Raw genomic sequence first — 22,528 nt, 5'->3', positions numbered from 1 at the left:
GCGTTACATGTGTTGCTGTCCCATCATTTAATCCCAGCCACCTGGGGCTCATGAAGAATGGAGAAGTGACAGTGAAGTACATGATATCAACATCAACCATACCACTTAAATCCGGATAGGAGTCACGATGTGGCTCATACAGTTTCTAAACTGTAGAAAGAACAATATCATCTTACCTTAATTTCTTCAGATTTTATAAAGGTCTAAGAATATAATCAGATATTGTACATGGAAATTTTGGTAAGTTGCAAAATGATTATGCAAATGTTAGTTCTTAGATAAAATTACACTGTCACAGAACCTACCTTTGAAATAACCTGAGGGTCATTCAGTCTGTATATATTATTGAGCACATATGTGTCAGATGCGGTTCTAGGCATGGTTCTAAAATAAGTTTATCCATTATTCTAGTTAGACTAGACAGAAAACAAACACATAGGTAAATAAATAAATTATTAAAATAATTTTCAAGGCGTCGGAGAGGGCTACTTTTAACAGTGAAGCTTAGGAAAGACCTAAAAGGTATCATTTGGTTTGAGAGCTATGAAAATACGAGGATTACTATCCTAAGCAGATGCAAAGGCCCTGAGGCAGGAATGAACTTGATATATTTAAGGAATGGAAATAGGCTGCTGAGGTTAGAACATAGAAAATGATGCACAAGAGGAAGAATATGAATCAGAGGGAGAGGTGGGGGCCAAGGGAAAGAATTTGGGTTTTATTCTTTGGGCAGTGGAACACCATTGGAAAATTCTAAAGCAATGTAGTCACATGTCAGTAACCCTACTCTTTAAGCTAATTTTTCGCCTCAGAAGAAAGGGCTAAGTAGATAAGGACTGTCTCAGGGAAATTTAAACCAACTAAGTTCACACACTTTTGTTTGCTTCCTTAAACCTGTTAAATATTTTACTCCACCTGCTTCACTTAAATGAAAAGGTCACTTTTAATTTATTTATTATTGGTTTGATTTACTGAAAACCAAAATAAGACCAGGGGTCATTTGCAATAAGTAGTGACTGTCAGTCAGTGATCCTGGAATTCAAAATGAAGGATTATTAGAATTCCTTCCCTGTTTTGACTTGTTAATTATTTTTAGTATTCCATTTTGAGAGACACTGCAGGTAGGAAGATTAGACAGTGCATTAGGAGTTATGAACAGCTCATTTTAATAAAAACCTTAATACTTTATGGAGAATTAGGTTTACTAATAAAAATATACTGACCGTCATCCTTTCCAATACATTTATCCACAGTTATTTATTGAGCATTATAGTTTTATAGTTTAGAATTTGATCTTATAGTTTCACCTAGGCAAAAGCTCATCTTAATAGATTTTTAATAGAAAATGAAATATGATCTTAGAAAATTTAGCAGTTCTTAGTAATTCATGTGAATTTCTGAGTAGACATTAGAAGAATTGAGATATTTGTTGCACTTTAAATCTGTAAAATTTAAAGAAGTATCATTTTAAAGATGCAGTCTAAGAGTTATCAGGATCAAACCAATTTATTTCTCTTTGTTATATTGTTACTTATTTAAAGATTTTGGAAAAAAAAATTAAAAGTAAAAAAACACGGGCACCTGGGTGGCTCAGTCGGTTGACCATCCAGCTTCGGCTCAGGTCAGGATCTCACGGTTCGTGGGTTCCAGCCCCGCATCAGGCTCTGTGTTGACAGCTCAGAACCTGGAGCCTGCTTCAGATTCTGTATCTGTCTCTCTCTGCCCCTCCCCTGCTCACATTCTGTCTCTCTGTGTCTCTCAAAAATGAATAAACATTAAAAAAAATCTTTTTTAAGTAAAACAAATATTTTGGTTTTGTTTTCAATTGGAAAGATTTGTATTTGAATAACATTAAAGTCTTCCTCAAAGCTAGTCAGGTTTTAAAAAACAGGATTTAAGCAGTCTAGTGTGTGCAAAATTATGCTTACCCTGACATGCCTGCACACACACGCACACAAACACACGTACACACACACACAAACACATACAGACTAAATTCATATCTTCATTCTCTAGTATGCAAGGCTTGAAAAGAGGTGGCCAAGTTTAAACTTTTGGATGCTGACTATTCTTTTATGGCCACTGCTTCTTTCTCTGCAAAGTTCACCCCTGAATAGCAAGTCCGTGTGAATTCCCTGCAATGTGCAACAATCACACCTTCACACAGAGAGAGGGACTAAAGGGGTCTGTATCTAGACAGACATTTCTAAATCAGCCAAGAAGAGACCTTTGTTGTCATTTGAAGGTTTTTCAGTATTCTGCTGTGGGCTTGTGGGTATGCTTAAGAAGTCTCAATGTCAACCCAGACATGTTAGAATTTAGGAAACGCTTTTCTGACTTATTTCACAACATTCATAAATTTTGCTCTGTACCTGAGTGACAAATTCCTTTGAATTTGAAACTTGAAAATCTCTTCTAGACAAGTGTTGGCTTTTTCTTTGTAACAGCCTTTGGAAGAATTGTGAAGCAGAATAGATGTTCCATAGCCAGCAACATGCTAGCATTATTCTCACTGAAAGAGTGAACTTGAGACTTAGCATATAACCAATGTTTTAAACAAAAATTGTGGAACATCCTAAATTGCTTAAGCTACGTGTCTAATTTAACAGTGAACATATTTAAATGAAGATGAGCTGAAGGGTTTGGTAGTCATGGCAACACGATGTGAAAATATACCATGTCATTCAAGTCTATTAGAAAAAAATATATTATCATTCCAAAGGTTTCTGTTGCTACTTTAAATACTGACTGTAGAAGAGGAAAGAAGAGGGTGAGGGAATGGAGGGACCATGGAATATATTTAATTATTTTCACTACCAAAAAAATGCTGGTTTGAAGATAATCTGATTTAAGTTCTAAATTACTTTGACTATAGATGAAATGGACATTAAAGAATATGAGGAAAATAAACAGAAAACAAAATTTCTCCCTTAACAAAACTGTGTTAAATCTACTTCCTGCAAATAAGAGTTTAAAAGTAAAGAGTAATTTTATATTTTTTAACATTTAATTGACTTTTTTTAGAGCACATAATTTGTGACTATTCATATGAGAAACAAAACATCAAAAACACAACTTTCAATTAGTTTCAACAAATATGCAAGATATTCAGAGCTTTATTCAAAATCATAAAATGGATAGGTGATTAAGCTGAGATTGTTGCAGATAATTTAAAACACAGAAAAACAAAAAGGGAAATCATCTATATATTATGTTCATTAAAAATACCAGCTAAGGGGCGCCTGGGTGGCGCAGTCGGTTAAGCGTCCGACTTCAGCCAGGTCACGATCTCGCGGTCCGTGAGTTTGAGCCCCGCGTCAGGCTCTGGGCTGATGGCTCGGAGCCTGGAGCCTGTTTCCGATTCTGTGTCTCCCTCTCTCTCTGCCCCTCCCCCGTTCATGCTCTGTCTCTCTCTGTCCCAAAAATAAATAAAAAACGTTGAAAAAAAAAATTAAAAAAAAAAAAATACCAGCTAAGATTTTGAAATCTATTCTTAAGTTTTATTTTCTATGCTAGAAATCCATATCTAGCTGTACATTTTTTTCTTATAAAAATACAATCACACTACACATATTTGTCTGTAATTTGAGAGCTTGAGAGCCTGGCTTTGGTATCATACATAGTTGGATTCTGGTTTCAGCTCCCAGCCCCATTTTGAACGCTATGTTCTGGGGCCCATCTGAGCTTCCATTCCCTTATATGGAAAAAAAGACATAATAAAAGCACCTCTAGCTAAGGGCCATTGTCGGACCAGGAGATATCAAACAGAATTTAAAAAGACAATCAATAGATGTCAAAACAGATTTGACAATGTTAGAATTTGCTGCCAGAGGTTTTAACACAGCCATTGCAAAAATGCTTCAATAAGCAATTATGAACACACTTAAAAATAATGGAAAAAAATAGTTTCAGCAAGGAATTAGAAAATATAAAGAAGAACCAAATGGAAAATTGTTTATTTTAGAACTAAAAAGTAAAATAACTGAAATTAGAAAACCTCAGTAGATGGACTTAGCAATAGAACAGAGGGGCAGAGGAGAAAAAAATCAATAAGCCAAAAAATGGAATAATAGCAATTACTCATTCTGAATAAAGGAAGAGGACTAAAAACATAAAAATGAACAAAGCCTCAGGGACCTATAGGACTAATACAAAAGATCTAATGCCCATATCTTCAGAGTCCCAGAAGGAGAAGAGAAAGAGGCAGTACTGGAAAAGTATTAGGAGAAACAATGGCCAGAAATTTCCCAAATTTGACAAAAAACAAATAAAAATACCATAAATGTATAGATTTAAGAAGTTGACCAAATCCCAAATAATATAAGCTTAAAGAAATCTATACCAAAAAACATCATAGTCTAACTTTTCAAAAATAAAGACCAGGGGCGCCTGGGTGGCTCAGTCGGGTAAGCTTCCGACTTCGGCTCAGGTCATGATCTCACGGTTTGTGAGTTCAAGCCCCACGTCGGGCTCTGTGCTGACAGCTCAGAGCCTGGAGCCTGTTTCAGATTCTGTGTCTCCTTTTCTCTCTGACCCTCCCCCATTCATGCTCTGTCTCTCTCTATCTCAAAAATAAATAAACGTTAAAAATTTTTTTCTTAAATAAAGACCAAAAAAAAAAAACAATTTAAAAGCCAGAGAGAAACACTTTATTTATAGGGGGGAAGCAATTTGAGTAACAGTGGACTTATCAGAAAACATGGAGGCCAGAAGTAAGTGGTACAGCATTTTTAAAGTACTGAAAGAAAAGATCAACCCAGAATCCTATATCCAGCAAAAAATATCCTTCAGGAAGGAAGGGGAAATCAAGACATTCTCAGATGAGGCAAAACAGAAAACCTGTCAACAGACCTGCCTTAACAGAATGGTTATAGGAAATTCTCTAAACAGAAAAGGAATGATAAAAGGAGGAGTTTGGAAGCATCAGGAAGAAAGAACATCATAAACAAAAACATGAATAAATGCAATAGACTTCCCCGTCCCTCTTGAGTGTTCAGAAAGGAGTGAGGACTGGGGCGCCTGGGTGGCGCAGTCGGTTAAGCGTCCGACTTCAGCCAGGTCACGATCTCGCGGTCCGTGAGTTCGAGCCCCGCGTCAGGCTCTGGGCTGATGGCTCGGAGCCTGGAGCCTGTTTCCGATTCTGTGTCTCCCTCTCTCTCTGCCCCTCCCCCGTTCATGCTCTGTCTCTCTCTGTCCCAAAAATAAATAAAAAACGTTGGGAAAAAAAAAAAAAAAAAAAAAAAAAAAAAGAAAGGAGTGAGGACTAATTTTGTAAGAACATCTGGACTTGAAAAGGTATGGGGAGCTCTAGGAAAGTCTGGCTCAAAGGAGTGATGTGTTTGGACCTGAAATTTAGGAGGATCATCCTGGATGCTATAGGGATGCCAGAGTAATCCAGAATGAGATGATGGAGACCTTAGACCAGGGCATCTGCAGAGAAGATGATAAAGTGCTCTGTTTCTGAAAATGTTTTGAAGGTGCATTCGACAGGATTTGCTACTGATGATTGTATAGCAAGAGGGAAGGAACTTCAAGGACAATGCCATGATTTTTGTTCTCAACAATTGGAAGCATAAGGTTGCTGAACAGCTGTGGAGAAAGATGAGTTTAGGAATAAGCCAATGAAAATTAAAACTTTAGAACACTTAAATTTCTTGATTATCTTCTCATACAAACATCCTAAAAGCTACATTTATCTGTTTGTGTATTAGTATCAACCTCAAATTTGGAGATTTGGAAATATCAAGACTGTTAACTATGATTTGAGCAATACATACACAATGATGCAATACAAGAGAAAAATGACAAAACTGCATTTAAAAGTGTTTAGGGGGTGCCTGGGTGGCTCAGGTAGTTGAACGTCCAACTCTTGATTTCAGCTCATGTCATGATCCTAGGGTTGTGGGATTGAGCCCTGTGTTGGGCTCCATGCTGAGCTGAGCCTGCTTGAGATTCTCTCTCTCTCTCTCTCTCTCTCTCTCTCTCTCTGCCCTCTCCCCTGCTTGTTCTCTTTCTCTCTAAAATAAATAAATAAATAAAAATAAATAAAAGTGTTTAGAATTAAAAACTGTAAAAGTAAGTATTCAATACACTTAAAATATGAAAATTTATAAATATTATAAAACATCAAAAAATGAACTATAAAATATGAGTGATAGCCATACCTTAACATTCCAGTGAAAATAATTACTAAGCAAGAGTAATTACAATAAAATGAACAGAAATAACAAACTATTCCCAGTGTAAAAATGAAATAAATTCAACCAATAATTTTTAAAAAGAAAGTAAAATAATATTTATTTTTCAAAAGGTAAAATCCTTAAAAAGACAAAGGGTATTAATGATGTCATTGCAGAGTTTTGAGTGTATTTTTTATGTATTCTTTGTGCGTATTTTTTAGCTCTTACAAAAAAAGTTTTTTTGGAGCCTTGGTTTTGGGGAAAATGAGGACATAATTATAAACCAACTCCAGATATGTTCCTTTGACTCTTTAGTTTTCAAACAATTTGTGCATTATTTGATACCTTTGAAGACTTTTTAAAACAACTTTTTGTTATTTGCAAGAGCTGAAATGTTTTTATTGAGTGAAAGTTTAAATTTGTTTAAAATTTGTTTCAAAGAATATATTACCAATTTATCTTCTTTTAGTTTTATCACTTACAGATGGGTATTCTACTTTTCAGAAAGTCTTTGAACTAAAGTAGGAATTGTTTGTGAAGTTGAAGCTTTGCTCTGTCAATTTTCATTGTTCTCTTTCTTTTGGAAATTATTTACATATGGAAGAATGCTTTCTAAGCAGATGCACCTTGTTTATATGAAAATTTTTAAAACTGGTTGAAATGTAAGATAGAAAGGATTCAAATTTCAGATTTTTTAAAAAGATCTGAAATAACAATAACAATACCAACAAAAATATAAGTATTTCGGTTCTTTAAAATAGCACAAAATACCAGAACACCTGAATGTAGAAAATTGACATTTAAACTCCCAAATACATAGCTTTCTGTGGTAGTGTCTTTTAAAGTAGTTGCAGCGAAATTATAAAATCTTAAAGCCCTCACAGTGGTTTAAGATAATGTTGCTGTTTCATTTTGTTTCTTCTTCAGAGCTAATCAGATCTTACCTTTATATTTGTATCCTTATCCCTTCTGTTCCAAAGTGTATTGAATCTAAACTGGCTTTGAATGGCCCATTTAATCCCTCCCATGTGGGATGAGGACTTTTTCTTTTCTTTTTTTCTTTTTTTTTTTCTAATCACAGCTAAACATCCTTCCTCAAGTGTTACATTTTCCTATATTGCCTACAGGTTATTTTGAAAAGTTACATTTTCTTTTAAGTGTGTAATCACTATGTTTTCAAATGTGCTCAAAATATAATTATAGGCTTACTTGTATTTTTCCACATTTAGTAAAAATTAATACAAACAAAATAAAGATCATTACAAGAAAAATTTTAAATATATCATGCATCACTGTGAATAAAAAGTTTTAACCACTCAAAACTTATTAGAAGGTTTTGTGTCTTTGTTCTCTGCTGAATAAGCAAAATATTTTGTTTATTTTGTTCTCTGCTGTATCACCACCACTTGAATTTTGCCTAGGATATAGTACATTTTCAATATACATTTGCTGAATAAATGAGTGATATGTGTTTCCTGTACTTGAGAATATTTAAATCTGCTTTGGAAGACAAGAAAATGGGATGGATATGTTAAGCATAATGAATAACTTAGTATCTTATAAGGCATAGGCAAAATTCATAAACCGTGTTAGGTAAAGAGAAGGAATAAGCAAGTAGCTTGCAGAATAGGCGTGTTCCATGGATGTAGATGTTAGTTATGTATGAGACAAGCTGGCTATGGATCAAGTAAGTAAAGCATGTGTGTACTAAGTATCTAATATGCATCATATGGTAAATGTACATGAGTTAGATGGGGCGCTCAACATTCAGGTTTATTAAGTCGTCCACCTTCGGATGACATACATTCTGACAAAGCCTGTTACTGCTCATCAGGTTAATTGGCAACCTTTAACTATGGCCAGGTGTACTGGCCTCTGTTATAAAATGTATGTGTTGGTGTAGGCACCTTCCATCTGCCAAGCCCTTTTGCTCAAACATCACCTGTGCTCCTCATAACCACATCAGCATCAGCAGGAGAAAGATGGTATTTATATCATTACATAATCCAGAATTCAGGCAGAAGACTCCTACTCTACTTTCCCTTTTCCTGTCACATCTCTTGCCTCTTTCTTCTTGCTAAGTATTTAAAATGACTTAATGGTCTGAGTGACTCGAGCATCTTATTTTGGTCCATGACCCTTTCTGTTCCATGGTCTCTGGAGTAACTTACTAAACCACAAACTTAGAGTCCACCTTGCATCATATCCATATGGCATAATTTTCATAATGGTAGTATGTATAAGTATGTATTACTTTATAATAAAAAGAGCATGCATACTCATTTTAAAAAATTTTAGGACTCAGCACAATTCCCTCTTTTTTCTTCCCAATGAGACGATTTGAGAACCAAAGTGTGCTTATTATTAACGCAGTTGGTACAAGCTTTATAAGTGCCCTGTAGTTTAAATTTTATGTCTTTGCACTTAAACAGATATTTTCACTTTAATGGGATTGGATACATTTCTGATTAGTAAAAACTTAAAAATAATAGAACTGTTCAAGAGTTTTAAAATTACCTCAAATCATAAAAATCAAATACCAAGTGTCATCTAGTTGATAACATAACTATAAATAAATGATACTAAAAGAAAATAGTATCTTAGTTTTTTAGATAATTGGGCTCTGCTATCTGAACTCAGTAAAGACATCATAGCCCATGGGTAATCAAAGAGAAAACCGATGATATGGGCTCTTCTTCCAGTTTCCTTACATATGCAATTCAGGCCAATTTCCAACCAGTTTGATGAGCCAAGAAAAGGAAGAAAGTCTGCAATAGTGCAGACTGACAGCATGATAAGGGAAATTATAGCCCTTAAGGAAGCAAAAGCAGCGTAAGGGGTTGCTGAACTTGTGATTGAATTGTCTGGGGCTCTCAGTGGGCGCATTAAGATCTTGGTAAGCCAAATGAGATTCACAACACAAGAGTGCCCAAGGTCCTGGTGCAAAACCCTGTAGAGAGTATGGGTAAATGCTTATCTAATCTCAGTAGTTTCAAGAGGCTTTTTTTTTTTTAAGTACCAGACTCACAGTTGAATACCAACTTGAAATCAGTGGGAGATGGAAACAAACAAACAAAGAAGTATTAGTAGATGTTGCACCAGATGCTAATGAGCATGATGGTCTGTAAGTATAGGAAGCAGAAACCTGATACTTGAAAGGCACAGACCGTTGGGCTTATTTCTTGTTTAAGACCCTCGTGGAAGGCTATGAGTGAACCTGAGCAGCCTTGAACAGATAAGGAAATCAATAGAACTTTAAGCTTCATCCAGCTTTATGAAGAGTGGCAAATAAAGAAAAAGACTGTATGCTATAGGATGCTCTATCTGTGTTCCTTTTTGAACACGGTATTATAATTTGGGAGAAAGGAATCTTCACAGTGATGGTAAATTCAGTAGGCCAAAAAAAGAAAATGCCCTTTTATTAACTGACTACAGTAATGACAAGTTTAGATATTTCACTTTGTAATTGGCATTACAGATAATGCCTATAATTTCTTAATGTGAGTTGCTGTCTGATTCTTTCCCACATTCAACACTATAGATTGTACCCTAGTTGAAATAGTCTTTTTCCTCTGCTTCCACAAGACTACATGATTCTGATTTACCTCTTCACCTCCTAGATTTTAGTTTCTTCCACTGTATCAGTTAGCTACTGCTATATAACAAACCAACACAGAGGCTTAAAACAACATAGCAATTCTTTCTCACAATGCTATCAGTTATCTGGTCTAACTAGATGATTTTTTTTTCCATGTGATGTTGGCTAGGATATGTTATACAGCTGTGTTTACTAGGAACTCAGCTGAGACTGGAACATCCAAGTCGGCCTCATTCACATCTCTGGTTGTGATGTCTGGAACTGGTTATCTTATCTGTGATGACTGGAACTAGTTAAGGTTGGCTGAGCCTTTCTTTCCATCAGCGTATCAGGCTTGGTGGAGTAGGCCTCTGAGATGACAAAAAATGGAAGCAATAAGACCTTCCAAGGTCTAGGTCTGAAAATTGTCCAGTGACATTTCCACCACATTCTATTGGTAAAAGCAAGTCACCAGATTCAAGGTAAGGGGCCACAGGCTGTACCTTTTAATGAGAAGAATGGCAAAAAAACAAACTAATACAGCCACATTCATCTATTCCTCTCTGTCTTGCTAACCAGTACTTTTATTGCTGAAGAATTGGACCTTAGTTTTCTCCTTCTCTCTTCCTAAATTTCTCTATTCACAGAACTTCATCTGAAAGCTCTTCAAGTATCACCCAACTCTTTCTATATTCTGACTCTACTGACTTGCTTTTGATCTCAGAATGAGCCAATATGTCTCACATGACCTCCACTCAAAACATCCTCTTCCAGGGGCGCCTGGGTGGCTCAGTTGGTTAAGTAACTGACTTCGGCTCAGGTCATGACCCCATGGTTCATGGGATCGAGCCCCACATCGGGCTCTGAGCTGACAGCTCAGAGCCTGGAGCCTGCTTTGGATTCTTTGTCTCCCTCTCTGTCTGTTCCTCCCCTGCTCATTCTCTATCTCTCTCTGTCTCTCAACAATAAATAAACGTTAAAAAAAATTTTTTTAATCCTTTTCCATATAACTCTTCTCTCCTCAGCTGATTTGCTCCTGCTCATTCTGTAGGTATCAAATTAGGCATTGTTTCTTCTAGAATGTTTTCTTATTATCCAAGTCAGAGTCGTTTTTACACTCCAATAATATGTCATCTTCTTTCTTATTCTTGAATTGAATTCACTCTGTGGTGAAAGCTTCTAATGTGTATATCGGTACCCCCCCCCCAAGTAGATAGAATTTGTATCTAGATTATTAAATAATCTCCTAACTTTCATTCCTGTTTCCTGGCTATCTGTTACTAGTTATTCCCCAAATTATTAATTATTGATTATCTTTAACCATGGGTTAATCTTTGAGGAAAAGTTTTTGTTATATCACACAGAATTGATAATCAACATGTATTTGCATGGGAGTTGGTGGGTTAATAAATATACAAGCCCCTGCTCAAAAGTCTTTCAATTGCTCTTGTGTACTCAAATGTACATCCTTAGCCCCACCAAGGAAATCCTTTCATAACCTGACCCCTTATGCATCAAAGAATATCTTTTTCTGTTTATCAGTGCACTCTTGGCTTTAATTTTTTTTTCCAACATCCTTATGTTTATCACTGCTTTGCCTCTTATTCTTGATTGCCCCACTTGATGAACTCTTTCAGATAGAGGTCCCTATAGTATTAAATATGAGATGACAAGTGATTTAAACAAGCTATTTTTTTAAAAAGCTATTTCTTTTTTAAAATTATTTTAATGTTTATTTATTTTTGAGAGAGACAGAGACAGAGCACAAGCAGGGGAGGGGCAGAGAGAGAGGGAGACACAGAATCCAAAGCAGGCTCCAGGCTCTGAGCTGTCCTCACAGAGCTTGATGCAGGACTCAAACCCACAAACTGGAAGATCACAACCTGAGCAGAAGTCAGACACTCAACCGACTGAGCCACCCAGGTGCCCCAAAAGCCACTTCTTTCTTACATAAGACAAAACATAACGATTGCAAGGCCAGTGGTGCTGGGAACCTCTCTTCCTCCCCCCATTCTCCACATGCAGTTTTCATCTCAGGACTTGAGATGGCTTCCCTAGCTCCCACCATCCCATCCACATTCCAGCTGAGGGAAGGGATGCAGGGGAAATGAAGGTTGTGTAGCTATTCTTTTAAGAAATTACACACCTCCCTTAGCTCATGTCCCACTGACTAAACTACAGGCACATGGCCACATTTTATTGCAAAGAGATGATGGAAAGTAGAATTTAACTGGTATCCATGTGCTCAACTACAATTTGAAGTTTCTCTCTATTCCTAAAGAAGGAGAAAATGGACACCGGGAATAAAAAGTTATCTTTGCCACACTTCTGTTTACATATTTCAAAAACCTAACATATTATGGAGCGGGACAGAGCAACATTCAAATCCCAGCCCTGCGTCTCACTAGTTGTATTACCTTAGGCAAATGATTTAAACTTTCTTAGTCTCACTGGTTAATGTGAAAAATGGTATATACCTGTCAAGGCTGGTGAGAAGACTGTGCATATAAAATACCTATCACACTTTTTGCCTCATTGCATCCCTGAAAGTAAGATGAGTCACCAGCAATTCTACTGGAGCCATCGGAGTAAATTTGGCCAGGCTCTCCTTCTTGCCAGGCCAACTCAAACTGGCATGGACTGATCCAGAAATATAGCCTCAACTTGTACCACCAGTGTTTCCATCAGTGCACCAAGAACATAGGCTCCATTAAGATGGATTAAGTAAGCCTCCTTGAATGGGGCATCCAAGTTCCCTACATTAACGGCAGATATCCAAGATACCTACCTTAATGCTAACTCACTGTACATAAAATAAAAAGACTTCAATTATGAAAAAAAACCCCACCTATCATAGCATCTGACATGCAGTAGGTGCTCAATATATGATGGTTACTATGGTGATTATGTTGCACTACTTCCTTTATTAAAACTTGCCAAGTGCCTCAGCCTTACATTAGGATTCACACATAGAGCGATCAGTTCCGTGCTATCAAACAGATTGTCCACTGTTTCCTATGTGTTTGTCTTTTCAACTATGAACAGAAACCAGGTGATATTTTTGTTCTATAGACGTTCCCCACATTGCCCGATCCCACACATAATAAAATAGTCAAACTATTTCACAATCAAGGTCAATGTTGAATAACCTAGGATCAAGAGACAAGAATATCATCCACGTTATAGGTTTTCATTTAATGCTGAGAAACCACGAAACCATGAAATAAATGGGAACATAAGTAAAAACAATGTTGTATAGCAGGCTTTTATTGCCATTAACACTTTTCAGGAAGACTTGTCCATCTCTTTGATCAAGAGATGAGAAATCTTCACAACAATGATTACTTAATCTGAGTTAACTGTGGGGAATTACTTAAGATCTCTGGGCCTCTGTTTTGTAATCTACAAAATCAGGTATAGTGACTCCTAATACATGGGGTTATTACAAAGATTAGATGAGATAATGCACATAAATTACTTTGTATGGTGCATGTTGAATACAGTTAGGGCTTCATAATATTGAGCAATTAGTGCTGCTGGTGGCGTTCCATGCATTGCTTTCATAATAGATATTGCCTTAATTGAGTGACTCAGATGTGAGAGATTCTAAAAATTGCCCTGGATGAAATCAAATTGAACGTATTGAATGGAAATGAGCATATTATGAAATTAGTTGACAATTACATGCCCATTTTCAAAGTTTACATATAGTCATCATATTCATGATCAAAGGATTCATAGAAATGAGTAAACAAAGAATCAGTCAGCCGAGGGAAGCAAACTGTGCCTTGAAGGCAATTGTGAAGGACCAACTAACTGTTCCATCCTAACACCAGAGCTCCACACTGGGCCAGGATGGTTGTGTGCACGTAAATGTGATGGCTGCATGGCAATCACATTTGTGGTCCTGCTCAGTGAGGCAACCCACTGTCCCTGGTTTCTTATTTGAGAAATGCACTGAGTCCCCTGACAGATTTTTCTGAATAACACAACAAATTGGCTATTCCTTACAGTGGGTTTCTCACTGAGTCCTATTTGATCTCCTTGTCTGGTTAACAAAGGTTCTATTTGTCATGTTTTTTTAATATAATATAATTTATTGTCAAGTTGGTTCTATTTGTCATGAAAATTGAGATGTAATTCCTGTCACCAAGGAATTTAGAGATGTTATAATAGAGGTAGGTACTTGTTTAGAAAGTAAAAAGAGTATCAGAGGTAGGTGCCTGACATGTTTCCTGGGAGAGCCTGGTTCAAGAAGGAGATAAGTCAAGGCACTGATTAGATTGACACTGAAAAACAAACAACTCCCTCCCCTGCAAACACACACACACACACACACACACACACACACACTCCAATTAGAAGTTAGCTTGGTGGTCATTAGGAAGACACCACTTGGCCACTTTAATTTGGTATTTCACCTATCTGTATTAATACATGTACTTCAGAACCAGGTTGTACCATCAGCCTTACTTTGTCTTCTGTGGAAAAGCCTTGAAATGTTTAAATTGTGTAGCATTGAAAATATATTTCTGGGGCACCTGGACAGCTCAGTTGGTTAAGTGTCTGACTTCAGCTCAGGTCATGATCTCACGGCTAGTGAGTTTAACCCCCACGTTGGGTTCTGTGCTGTTAGCTCAGAGCCTGGAGCCTGCTTCAGATTCTATGTCTCCCTCCCTCTCTGCTCCTTCCCCACTTGTGCTCTGTCTCTCTTTCTCTCAAAAATAAACATTACAAAAAATTTTTAAAAACAAAATATATTTCCTTTCTGGATATTGTCATGATTGTACTTAATAATTGATTTTTTTTTCTAAAAGATCATGTTTATTCCTCTTCTGTGGTTCCTGGGCTGGTCTTAGAAAGCTTCACAGTTTTATAGGGATTTAGTTACATTACTTAGCATATGGTTCTGTAAATTGGTAGTTTTTATGAAAATAAGGAAAGTATTTTGAAACATCTTGGTCGTTGTGGATATTTTGTTTATAAGCAACTCAAAATTTTGTGGTTTGAATTTTATTTATGGCTCATTAAGCAACGCTTTCAGGTTCACAAATGCTCTGAGAAATAAAGTCAGTGAGAAAAAAATAGAAAGTGATTTTTAAAGCATTTATTTTAAGGTCATCTGCTTCCTATTCTGCAATCCATTAGTGTGTAAATGGATTTAGATTAAAAAAAGATATTTTAAAAAATGGGGCATTAGAGATTATGTCCCTGTAAGAACTTCATTTTACAAATTACTTCAGCATTTCAAAGTCAAGGGACTCAATCCAGGCCAAGGCAGGAACTAAACCACTGAGTTCACCGCCTCCCAGTCTGCTGGGCTTTTTCAACTCTGTACCAAGTCGTCATTCCTGATTAAGAAAGAAAGATAAGTAAAATGTAAAACGGCTATTATTTTAGTGCTTCTGAAAGTTGTATGAAGGGTAGGACTTTGACAAGTTTATTCAAGGGTAAACCCCTCCAAGAAAACTTTGTTGAAATGTAAATGTCAAAGAATGGTTATTCTCAATAAAGTAACTAACAAAACAAAGAAAATACTGTTGTTTAATAAATCTTTTGGCCTTTGGAGGTTTAGCATTTGCAGTTTTGACCCTGTAGGCCCCTAACATGGTCTGATGTTGGAGTTTGGGTTTATTCATTATGGTTATATTTTTCTCCACTTATCTTTGTTTTTTTTTTTAATTATTTTTTATTTATTTATTTATTTATTTATTTATTTATTTATTTATTTTAATATATGAAATTTACTGTCAAATTGGTTTCCATACCACACCCAGTGCTCATCCCAAAAGGTGCCCTCCTCAATACCCATCACCCACCCTCCCCTCCCTCCCACCCCCCATCAACCCTCAGTTTGTTCTCAGTTTTTAACAGTCTCTTATGCTTTGGCTCTCTCCCACTCTAACCTCCTTTTTTTTTTTTTTCCTTCCCCTCCCCCATGGGTTTCTGTTAAGTTTCTCAGGATCCACATAAGAGTGAAACCATATGGTATCTGTCTTTCTCTGTATGGCTTATTTCACTTAGCATCACACTCTCCAGTTCCATCCACGTTGCTACAAAAGGCCATATTTCATTCTTTCTCATTGCCACGTAGTATTCCATTGTGTATATAAACCACAATTTCTTTATCCATTCATCAGTTGATGGACATTTAGGCTCTTTCCATAATTTGGCTATTGTTGAGAGTGCTGCTATAAACATTGGGGTACAAGTGCCCCTATGCATCAGTACTGCTGTATCCCTTGGATAAATTCCCAGCAGTGCTATTGCTGGGTCATAGGGTAGGTCTATTTTTAATTTTCTGAGGAGCCTCCACACTGCTTTCCAGAGCGGCTGCACCAATTTGCATTCCCACCAACAGTGCAAGAGGGTTCCTGTTTCTCCACATCCTTGCCAGCATCTATAGTCTCCTGATTTGTTCATTTTGGCCACTCTGACTGGCGTGAGGTGATATCTGAGTGTGGTTTTGATTTGTATTTCCCTCTCCACTTATCTTTGAATATACAATAAGTCTTCCGAGGATATTGTTTGTGGAATTTCCAACCCCAAAGGGAAATCCATTTTTTAAATTTTCAGAATGAAAATGGAGAGTAAAGAAATCTTAAAAAAATTATTCTTCATAGCTTTAAACTAATTTTTTAATATGAAATTTATTGTCAAATTGGTTTCCATACAACACCCAGTGCTCACCCCAACAGGTGCCTCCTCAATGCCCATCACCCACTTTCCCCTCCCTCCCACCCCCCATCAACCCTCAGTTTATTCTCAGTTTTTAAGAGTCTCTTATGGTTTGGCTCCCTCCCTCTCTAAATTTTTTTTTCCCTTCCCCTCCCCCATGGTATTCTGTTGAGTTTCTCAGGATCCACATAAGAGTGAAAACATGGTATCTGTCTTTCTCTGTATGACTTATTTCACTTAGCACAACACTCTCCAGTTCCATCCACGTTGCAACAAAAGGCCATATTTCATTCTTTCTCATTGCCAAGTAGTATTCCATTGTATATATAAACCACAATTTCTTTGTGTATTTGAAGAATCACCAAGAGGGGCGCCTGGGTGGCTCAGTCTGTTGAGCGCCGACTTCGGCTCAGGTCACGATCTCGCGGTCCATGAGTTCGAGCCCCGCATCGGGCCCCTGTGCTGACAGCTGGGAGCCCGGAGCCTACTTCGGATTCTGTGTCTCCCTCTCTCTCTGACCCTCCCCCATTCATGCTCTGTCTCTCTCTGTCTCAAAAATAAACATTAAAAAAAATTAAAAAAAAAAAAAAGAATCACCAAGAACTGAAGGGGATCCCTAACATTTTCAGATATGGGGGATAAAACATACCATAAAGTTATTGTGAATTTGCAAAGATTTGGATTTTTTCTCTCTTACATATAAACATTCACTATGTTTATAATAGTATTAAGATAATAATTTATTTTATTTTGTTTCTCACACAATTTTTAAAAAATGACTGCTTAACAGAATCATACATGTATAAGGATAAATCTGTAAGCATCATTTATATAATACTGCCTTACTAAAGTTGCTGCCAGGGAGAGCACAACATAGGTATTTGGTTGTTGTTGTTTTTATTCCTAATTTTTAAAAATTCTGTTAACTAAAACCACAATTAACCAGAATATGATCCACTCTGCTTTTAGGTGGAGTGTAAATGACTAAAAAAGTTGGATAGGGAACTTTTGCAAAAATTAAGGACATTTCTCAAATATACCCTCACAAGAGCATATTTAAGATTTCTATGTCTAAATCTTTAAAAGTAAGATTGAATTTCACAAAAAGTTACTTTTAGTCACTATAGCATCTTGATAACCAATAAAATATTAAGGAACATTCAGTACACTTAACCTAGGCAAGATTGTGAGCCAATGTATTTTAAACATTTATTAGAGTTTAATATAGACTTATGCTATCTATTTTATCAAATCTTACATTGGTCAACATAAACATTACTAGGGGAAAGGTCAGTTGTTTTGATCATTTAGTTTTTTTTTTCCTAGTTTGGCATCACTACAGAAGTAACCTAGAAAAAAATAACTCCTCTTCATTGAAAAGGAAAAGTATGTCTTTATTGTCACCCATGTAAAAGATATGATCTCTTTTTGAAATAACAACTTTGGGAACTGATGTGCTTGGGGAAAAATATGTATTTTCTTAAGATTTAACATCTAATTCTTAATGGATAAGTTTCTAGAATTTATTTAGGTCATAAAAATGTATCTTTTCAAAGAGAAACACAGGGAATAAATTAATGATACACTTGTTCCCTGTCCTAACTCATGGGTTCAAAAAGCATGTTGGATTCTCACCAGAGTCCCAAAGGACAGTGGTCTTCAGGTAGATCAGGAACCAAGCCTGGCCTAGGTTAGCACTGATATACCAGGGGTTCACCCATGGGTAGGGATAGAAATAAAGAGGAACCCCTTTATTTGCAGAATAAAATATCTGCAAGAAAGTGTGACATTTGTAGTCACATAGGTTATGTTTATCTGTTTGTTTTCCAGTGAGAACATTCTTGATTGGTAAATACACACTGAAAACTTTTTTTATTCCATATGTCATGTAAGACAATTAACCTCACTCATTGTTTGTTGTCTAACTGCTCATTTTGACATAATCCTTTTTTGAAAAGATTATAAATTTTAGAAGGTACAGTGACTGAAGTAGTAAAAAGAATTCAGAAAAGCAGCTGTAAATGCAGAACACCCTGTAGCACTCTGACCCAACAGATGGTTCTTTCTCAGAATCAAATGCTAACGCCCACCTTCATAATTGTAATAACTTCCTGAGTGTTTACCATGTACCATGGTCTGTGCCTTGCACTTATATGAACTTAATATTCCTGGCAACCTTATGAGATAAGCACTGCTGTTGTCTTTATTTTATAGATGGCAAAAAACAAAACAAACAACACAGAGTACCGCCATTAGGGAGAGGAGTGAGCAAGCGTCATACCAGTTGGCAAGGTCCCACTAGTGTGATGAATTCTCACAAGACTGGAGCTAGATGGAAATTCAGAAGTATCTGGGGGTGAGGGGGCATGGAGGCAGCAATGCTAAAGCACTAATACCTCACCCTTGCTCGTGGGAGGATGAGAGGTGTGGCTACCAGAGACAGAAGGTGAGTGAGAAAGAGCCCAATGTGGTTGAGTTACTAATTGAAGGTTTCCATTGCAGCAGTATATGAACAGAGACAAAGCACTGATACATATAGTAGCCAAAGCCAGCAGCACCTTCCTTAAGAAAATTAGCAGCTTTCTATAGTTTCCTTTCTAAGAGAAATGAACGCTGGGTTTCATAACAATAAAAATAAATTATGTCATGAACTTGATTTTTTTTTCCCAAGGGTTGTTAAATTGAAAAGAGTTTTAAGATCTTAAGACTTATGTTCCTCGGTTTCTTGCCAAAGCAGATGTTCAGGATCAAAAATTAATTAGAATATAAATCTGTGGGTTTTGATAATTACAAATAACATGCAGTATACAAGGCTATCTGTTTCTTTGACTAAAATTCAGCTACACTTTTAATTTGACATCAAGTTCTTCAGCCAGGCATTGTGAGGACAGATGCTATTTGGCAGGCATCAACACACCATATCAAGTGTCTTTCGAGTCCTTTATGGACAGCGTTGGTGCTTTGGTTGCATTGCATTTAGACCTAACACCTGTGATAATTTCTCATCCATTTTAATTATGTCCACTAAAATTTGGTGTGTCAGCTACCAGCCTGAGTTACGACTGAGTTCTAAAGGAGGTGAGAACTTTCGGAGTCCTTTGCAGAATAAATAATATACATTCAAAATATTAGGACCCGTGATTCTTTGAACTAAACTCCATAGCAGTGGCTTTTAAGAATCCCTGTGCAAGAGACACCTGGGTGGCTCTGTTGGTTAAGTGTCCAATTCTTGATTTCGGCTTAGGTCATGATCTCATGGTTTATGAGTTCAAGCCCCGCATGGGGCTCTGCAATGACAGTGCAGAACCTGCTTGGGATTCTCTCTCTCCCTCTCTTTGCCCCTCCCTGACTCACACACTCTCTTGCACCCCCTCACTCTCTTTCTCTCAAAATAAATAAAAATGTTTTAGAGTGCCTTAAAGGCTCAGTCAGTTGAACATCCGACTTCACCTCAGGTCATGATCTCACCGTTGGTGAGTTTGAGCCCTGCGTTGGGCTCTGTGCTCACAGGTCAGAGACGAGCCTGCTTCAGATTCTGTGTCTCCCTCTCTCTCTCTGCCCCTCCCCCGACAAAATAAATAAAATAAAATAAATTAAAATAAAATAAAAACATTTTTAACAATTTAAAAAAAGAATCTCTTTGTGATACAGTCCTCTTTTTCCCAGAAGCTCCCCCTTGATGGCTTCCTGAGGAACTCTTAGTCCACTTACTGCCCCAACATACCAAAAGCCCAAAATCTTTCTTGGTCACTCACCAGCAACTGTGGGCAGAAGAGAAAATATTTCACTTGTGGAGCTTAAGTCAGTTTCATGCCTTTATCCACCAAATATTGTATATTGTCTTTGCATTTTATTATTTTTTCTGAGAAATGTTCTACTCAATGAGGCAATATTCTTCCATCTTCAATTTCTAGGAGAGTGTGATTAAAATAATGTGCATATATGTTGAAGGGCAGAGGAAGGTATTGCACAATATAGATGAAATAGTCATCAGTTTGTTTTACATTCTATGCATTTTTAATAAGCAGATTCCCATTTACAGGAATTAAGTGTTCCAGATATTGATTTCAGAGGGATAATATATAATATGAAAATAAAGTTCGGTAACATTATGTGATGATGTGTAATTCAATATAGCTAGAACCCTGGAAAGTGAAAAATGATGCTATTCCTGTTGAAATATTTTAGAAAATCAAATTCATTCCCTGAAGTACATTATAATAAAATTGAAACAATGTTACATGATTTATTGTCTTCTAATTCCAGTTTTAAAGGGATTTTTGTGTCAAAAGCAAGGGATTCTTTGCCCCTTTTTACTCAATCACATATATATTCTGTAATGACATAAGGAAGATCTACAAAAGAAGCATAGTAAAGCAATTGTGACTTGCCAGAGGTTATACAACATAGTAATGGAAACAGCCAGGTTTCAAACTCAAAAATCAGTTTGCTCTAACTGCCGGACCTCTGTCCTCACCATTAGATACCCAGAAACGGCCAGAGTAGGGGGACCAACTTCCATGAATGGTCATGAATTTGATTTATGAAATGTTGACACATGTTAAAGTGCCCCAGGAGGAGCCTTGTCCTGGGAAATTTGTGTTTTTGTCATTTATTCTGCTAGAGAGCTGCTACTGAAGGATGGAAATTATTTTAAGGTAAAAACAGGAATGCTTGAACAATGCAAAAGGAAGCTTTTGCTGTTAGGATAGATGACGTTTGTTGCCTGGCTACAATTCATTTTAAGATGACACAAAATGATGCTACAGAGACCACAGAGCTTTCCTAAGAAAACAGAAACTCTTGGTCACTTTTTCTCTAAGTGCTTTCTCTTTAAAGGGAAGCTGAGCTCAATCTGGAATGCGTAAAAACGGTTGCAAGGACAGATCATTTTAGAGCATGAGATATTTAGAAATCAAACACTGAAGAAAAAAATGGAACTAGAGCAACACAAAATGCAATTGCCTACTGAACCCTGACCGAATTTAACTGACCCCTCAAAAGCACCCACCTCTCCTTGTCTCCTTCTCTGAAAAGGTAACTCAAAATTAGAAACTTTTAGATAGTAAATATATGAAGCTTCTTTCTATCCTGCCAACTATGACAGCCTGTCAAAATATTTGAAGTATAATGATATGGTTTTTATTTTTAACCACTATTTGTCAAAAAATACTACTTGCTTGCTGAATAATAACACAATAGTATCCAAAGCATGAGATGAAAATGAGACATTGCCACCTCTCCCCAGAGGTAACTTAGCCTTCCTGATCTCTTCTAAGCACATGTAAACACAAATATTTATTTATATAAATAATATCATTCTATCTTTTACTCTAACCTACTTTTTAAAAGTAATAATATGTCATTAATACTGAAGATTTGTTTTCTAAAAATTTTGAACAGTTTAGACTAAGCTGAAATTATCTTGGATGCCATTGAGCTCCATGTGGGATAGCTCTAGAGGGATTGGATGCTAAATTAGTGGGTTTGCTTTTAAATAAATGAACACCAAAGGCTTTAAGAAAAAGAGAAAAGGTAACAAAATGGATGCACTGAGACTAATTCCTCTATCACACCTCATTTAGACTATCAAATAAGTTATTGAAGGCACAATTAGGAAACTAGTTTCCAGATAACTAAATTTGCTGATATATCTGCCATAAAAAAAAAAAATGTGATTTAAAAGAACTTTCCCAAAGATGGAATTAAAAAAGAGAAGAGTCAAAGCATTGCCTTTCTGGGTATAAAAAGGGCTTTTTAAAAGCATTGATTTTGTTATCATTGTTAGCATTGATTTTTGTTACCAGAAAAGTGTATGTGTCGGTGGGGGGGAGAGGGAGAGAGAGAGAGAATCTATTTTTGACTCTTGTCTTGGCTATGTGACTTGTTTTGTCCAACAGGATGTTAGCCTATATAATCTGAGCAAAAATTTGCAATGTGTTTGCAAGGCTGAGCTTTCTCTCTATGAGAAACAATGTCCTGAAATACCTAGAATAGACCTGAACTATCCTATAGCCTGCTGGCAAACACAGCTATCCTTAGCCTAGATCAGCTGAACCCAGACAACCTGTTTGTGTTGCGAGCCACTGCGTTC

At 36.6% G+C, this 22,528-nt stretch overlaps 1 protein-coding gene and 1 pseudogene across 1 annotated transcript in view; both read left to right on the top strand.

Annotated features, from left to right (window-relative positions):
• LOC132670997 (uncharacterized) overlaps positions 1–22,528 on the top strand; it is a 515,422-nt gene that overhangs the window by 355,683 nt on the left and 137,211 nt on the right. The gene's annotated exons all lie outside the window — the stretch shown is intronic.
• On the top strand, positions 12,311–12,480 carry LOC132671045 (small ribosomal subunit protein uS14 pseudogene; annotated as a pseudogene).

The sequence above is a fragment of the Panthera onca genome, chromosome C1 (genome assembly GCF_046562875.1).
Source record: "Panthera onca isolate mPanOnc1 chromosome C1, mPanOnc1 haplotype 2, whole genome shotgun sequence".
Classification (NCBI taxonomy): Eukaryota; Metazoa; Chordata; class Mammalia; order Carnivora; family Felidae; genus Panthera; species Panthera onca.
The sequence above is the reverse complement of the archived record's forward strand: the minus strand, read 5'-3'. Positions and strand labels throughout refer to the sequence as shown.